The sequence below is a fragment of the Bactrocera latifrons genome, unplaced genomic scaffold (genome assembly GCF_001853355.1).
Source record: "Bactrocera latifrons isolate USDA-ARS-PBARC rearing strain unplaced genomic scaffold, ASM185335v1 scaffold_1230, whole genome shotgun sequence".
NCBI classification, from domain to species: Eukaryota; Metazoa; Arthropoda; class Insecta; order Diptera; family Tephritidae; genus Bactrocera; species Bactrocera latifrons.
Genome location: NW_017534665.1, coordinates 13,328 through 19,094, shown reverse-complemented (window position 1 = coordinate 19,094; position 5,767 = coordinate 13,328). Strand labels below are relative to the sequence as shown.

General features: G+C 38.2%; 2 protein-coding genes across 2 annotated transcripts in view; one reads left to right on the top strand and one right to left on the bottom strand.

The window, feature by feature from the left end:
* LOC108978526 overlaps nucleotides 1-373 on the bottom strand; it is a 14,159-nt gene extending 13,786 nt beyond the window's left edge. Inside the window, exon 1 of the mRNA XM_018948860.1 lies at nucleotides 236-373. The gene's annotated coding sequence lies outside the window, so the exon portion shown is untranslated. The remainder of the gene's footprint in view (nucleotides 1-235) is intronic.
* Nucleotides 1-5,767, top strand: part of LOC108978525 — a 17,652-nt gene that overhangs the window by 705 nt on the left and 11,180 nt on the right. The gene's annotated exons all lie outside the window — the stretch shown is intronic.

The window sequence follows — 5,767 nt, the reverse complement described above, 5'->3', positions numbered from 1 at the left end:
ATTTTTTTAAAATTATCAGAAATACAAATATAAAATGCTATGTTTACGGTGACGAGTTGGAAAACCATCTTTTTTGTACACCGGAACAGAAACCAAAAAATGTTGTTCATCAAGCTGCGTTACATTGTTAAATTCAACTTTATTTTCATTTCAAAACACATAATTTCACGCAGGACAAGGGCTGCGGGGTCAGCTAGTAGTATATATATGTATATGGAAAGAAAGACAAACTTACCATAGCATCAGAGTGAGCTTTGTGTGTCAGGTGACATGGTGAGCAAGCTTTTTAATATGCGACTTACACCGCGGTGGCTTTTGCTGAGAGTACCTTACACTCCCGCAACATTTGGTTTTGCGGTTGTATGTCAGCACGTTCAAGCATCTGAAATTTAAAATAAGAATTAAATAATTTTAAAATATATACCTTCTCAGCAAGAGCACTTTCCACAGCTGAATGTCGCTTTATTATCTTAGCCGAAGAGGAGGAGTCCAGCAAAAATTAAATATTGAATTTATTTACATATGTAAAATTATAAAATAAATTATAAATTATTTCATCTTCTTCTTCATTGGCTTACGCGATTATAACCGAGTTAACAACGCGCGCCAGTCGTTTCGTCTTTTCGCTAAGTGGCACTAATTGCATATTCCAAACGAAGCCAGGCCCTTCTCCACTCGGTCCTTTCAACGGAATGGAGGTCTTCTTCATCCTCTYCTTCATCCTCCTTCCCTCGGTGGGAACTGCGTCGAGTAGGGAGCGTGGAGCTCATCGTTCCATCGAATATGATATTCTCCGTGACCAACGCGCAAAGGATTATAAATCTTTCGCTTAACCTTTCTCTCGAAAACTCGCAACGTCGATTCACAGTTGTAGAGTTTGGTTTTTGTTCGTCGAGAGAGGACTCCTTAATAGCCTACTCAGACCAAAGGCGCACATGTTAGCAAGAGTTATCCTGTGATGGATTTTCATGCTGACATGGTGGTGGTGGTGGTGGTTTATACTTGTTCCAAGATAGCCGAAATTATCTACAACTTCAAAGTTATGTCTGTCAACAGTGTCGTGAGAGCCAAGTCGCGAGAGCGACGACTGTTTGTTTGATGACAGGGGTATTTCGTCTTGCCCTCATTCACGGTCAGACCCATTTGCTTTGCTTCCTTGTCCAGTCTGCAGAAGTCAGAASTAACGGCGCGGGTGTTGAGCGGGATGATATCAATATCATGGCCTCCTACAACAGCTGTACACTCTTATAAAATATTGTACCTGCTTSATTAAGTTCTGCAGTTCGAATTATTTGCTCCAAGAATAGATTGAAAAAGTCACACGGCAGAGAGTCGCCATTGTCTGAGAGGTCCTTCCYGATCCTAACGGAGCTATTGGTGTTGCTCAACGTCAGTTTACACAGCCGTATTAACTAGCAAATTCAGACATCGCGGCATAAAGGTATCTCCTTTTCGTGCTGCCGAAAGCAGCTCCAAAATTTGGCGCATGGTGAATACCTGATCGGTTGTTGATTAGCCAGGTCTAAAGTCACACTGAGAAGGTCCACTCAGTTTGTGGACTTATCTTTCCCATAATACGCTCGATAGAACATTATACGCGATGTTAAAGATGCTTATCACACGGTAGTTAGCACAGATTGTGGGGTCTCCTTTTTTGTGGATTGGGCAGAGCACACTTAAATTCTATTTGTTGTTTCGTTGGTTTCGTCCGACTATATTTTAGCTGATGCATGCTCCTTTTCAGTTCTTCGACGCCGTGTTTGAATACCTCGGCCGGAAACCCGTCGGACCCTGCTGCTTTGTAGTTCTTCAGGYGAGTAATTGCTATTCGAACTACTTCATGGTCGGACAATGGAACACCTATGTCATCTATTGGGGAAACGGTTCGCCTTCTCCTTGCGTTGTACTTTCACTGTCATTCAGCAGGCTGGAGAAGTGTCCATAATTTTAGTATGCTCTGGGTCGCTAGATCACCTATGAGAGTTCTACAAGAGTAGTGTGCTCTGGTTTTGAAGCCTTCTGTTAGCAGCCGCATCTTATCTGAGAATGTTCGAGCATTCTTTTGCATTTTTCGAAAACCAATGGTTTCGGTTGCAGCTGTACGTAAAGAGTTTGAAATGCCGTCCCACAGTTCCTTTATACCTAGTTGTTGACGAGTGCTCTCTGATAGCAGGAGTGCAAGTCGAGTAGAAAATYGTTCTTCTGTCTGTTGTTATTGCCGCTTCTCGACGTCAAACCTTAATTGTCTTTTTAGACGTACGCGTCTTGCTGCACAGAGACACTTGCGAATCTTGGCTGCAACAAGATAGAGCGTTTGCACATCTAAAACACTGGAGACGTGTCTTCCGTCTATCACAACATGATCGATCTGGTTGGTGGCTTTTCGGTCCGGAGACAGTAAGGTAGCTTGATGTATTTTCTTGTGCTAGAAGCTGGTACGACAGATAACCATATGTCGGGCCCCGGGGAAGTCGATTTGGAGATGTTTCGTCATGGAGGCTGAATATACCGACCGTGGTGCCAAAGATACCTTCTTTACCCACCCTGGAGTTAAAGTCGCCAAGCACGGTTTTGACATTGTGGCGGGGGCAGCTCTCATAACGCAGCTTTGATCACATCGTCCTTCTAATTGTCGGGGCGTGGGAGCACATCAGCGATATGTTGAAGAACCTCGCTTTTATGCGGACTGTGGCTAGACGTCCATTCACCGGAGTACTTGGCGATGGAGTCTCTCTCCCACCACAAATCCCACACAAATCTTGCACTCTATTATAAGGTCACTGTAGTAAACACCATAAGGACCTACTCGCCTTATTCCCAGTCCCGTCCATCGCATTTCTGGTGTTTTCTGACAAAAAAAATTGTTCCAATTGAGCAATTCGTTAACTCTCAAAACGATAGGGTTTACTTGACCGACCGTTCATACGAGAATCTAAGTCATCGGTTTTCCACCAGGAGGCAGCACCCGCCACAAACAATGGTTTGAACCGCAGTCACCACAGATGGGCGCTCTCCAATTGTTTTCATCGAGCCTGGCGTCAAAGTAAATGCGACGTATTATCGRGAAGGTGTTCTGTTTTCAATCTTCAAAGAAATCCTTGAAGGTAATTTTTTTGGTCACCTGATTGACCTTGTGTGCATCGATTCATAGCCGCTAAATATTTATTTGAATAACAGTTATTACACAGCACAGCGTTTAGTTTCGTACTCATACGATCAAATTAATACCCGATTAAACTCAATAAGAATTTTTAAATTCTTATCGCTGATGGAGGAAAAATAAAGATCTTTATTGAACTGAGACTATATATTTGAGTAATTTCATCTCTTATATAATTTAATAATTTTCATCTCTTATATAACTAAAAGTCTTAAATTCGGTTTGGAAAATTATTTTTATTTATTTTAAAGTACAAAATGTGTGAAAATAATCATAAAATCAGGACCAATTCTCTTTTGCTCGACATGACCACCTTTTGCTTTAACTATGGCCTTGAGACGGTCAAAAAGCGAATCGCAAGCTGTCCGAATGTGACTTGCCGGTATTTTGGCCCACTCACGGACAATGGCTTTCTTCAGCATCTGGAGACTGCATGTATGTTTATGTGGATAGCAAAACTTGCGTGACCGAAACTCCAATACTTTTACACAATTTTTGAAATGAGCAAGAAGTCAATCTATTGTGTCTTTTGTTTGTTTTATATTATAAGCTCTTCACTCAACAGATGTTAAGCAAAAATAAAACAAAAGAAGACAAACCCGTCACCGCTTATTGAAAACGATGGATGTGAAAGCGTACAGCATGATACCGTGAATTTGACGTTTGCCTGTTCGTTGTGACAAATTGAATTCGAAGAAAAAAAAAATTCGGTTACAAACGCGTCGATAATTGAGAATTGTGAAGATTTGTGCTTGTGCATATTTATGCAAAATTATATAAAATTTAATTTAATTTAAATCTATTAATTTCATTTCTTTTTTGTGTCTACAAGTGTGTCTACAARGGAAATTTGGAAAAAGGGTGAGTATAGAAAATAACAAATATGAAGAAAAATACATTTAGTGCATATATGAGCCGGAAAAAAATGTTTTTAATCTTAGTGCATCTAAATTTGTTAAAATTTCCTGATGTGGATGGATGCAGTTCACTAAGCTCCCTTGATTTTTCTTCAAATTGCAGTGATAGTTATGTTAGTGATAGGAATAATAGTGATAGCGAAATTTTAAAAGTGATAGAAAATAATTCATTTAATTTAGAATTAAAAGCTTGGGCTTTGAGAAATAGGCTGTCCTATGATACCGTAACCGATCTTCTGCAAACGTTGCGAAAAATAGGTTACACAGATTTACTTCTAACGGCTAAAGTCTCCTAGGTACCAGCCGAAAAAGGTAAATATTCGAACGATTATAAGTGGATCTTCTTTATWTAGAGGAATACAAAATCATTTTGAGAAAAATTCAAAAAAAAATATTGTGCTTCATGTGGGAATAGATGGCCTGAAATTATTCAAGAATTCCAATAAAATATTTTGGACTATTCTAGCATCCATAGTTAATTTTCCAAACGAATTGTCATTTACAATTGCGTGCTTTTCTGGAACAGAAAAACCTTGGAGCATTAATGATTTTTTAAAAGAGCTGAAGAAGTAAATTATTAAAAAAAAAATGGTCTTCAGGTTGGTACTTATCCTGTAAAGAAGAAATTTGATATTCGTTTGTTTTGCTGCGATGCTCCCGCTCGAGCTTTTGTTACAGGTGTGCAGTCGCACACTGAAGAAAGTAGTTGTTCTAAATGTGATCAAGTGGGTGACTACAAAGAAAGGAGAGTTTGTTTTTCAAAACAAATAAAACATTTAAGAACTGACCAATCTTTTAAAAATAGAAGTGACAGATCACATCACATTAATCCTTTCAAATTTAGAGAAAGCATTTTAGAATAAGGAAATTAGGAAATTTCAAAATGGTTTCCCAATTTCCTTTAGACCCAATGCACCTTGTAGATCTTGGTGTATGTAAAAATTTTCTTCAATTGTTGATTAAAAAAGGCAATATAAACGTAAGCAAAGTTAACGAAAAAATTACATTTCTTTCCAATTTAGTTCCTTCAGAGTTCGGTCGAATATGTAGAAGTTTAGATGAAATCAGCAATTGGAAAGCTACAGAGGTTAGGCAGTTCTTATTGTATATAGGTATATTTGTCCTAAAGAATTGCATTGGTAACGAACATTACTACCATTTCTTCTTAATACACGCAGATATAAGGCTTCTATCATTCAAAAAGTCTTATAGCACTGAAGCCAATGTTGCCCAACAAATCTTGGAAGAATTCGTTGATTTGTTTGAAAATATATACGGTGATCGTTTAGTTAGTTACAATATACATGGTTTACTCCATTTAACTGACTGTACCAACCAATATGGTCCTCTAGAAAACTTTCCGCTTACAAGTTTGAAAATCACATGCAATATTTAAAAAAACTTATAAATAAACCCAAATGCAACAATTAGATTTATAATACAGATTTTAAAAAAGAAAAMGACTCCTATTGTTTTAGTCAAAAATTAGGCCACATAAAAGTTAGAGGCATGACAGAGGAATCTGGTATCGCAACTTTATCGGCACATTGTTTCTTGGGTGTTGAAAACTACTTTCAAGAACCATTGTAATCGTCATCTGGTTTAGGTACAGGGTGGCTGATGAAAGCCGCTACGAAAAAAAAATTAAATAACTTTTTTTCTATTTACTGAATCTGGTTAATTTTTTTTT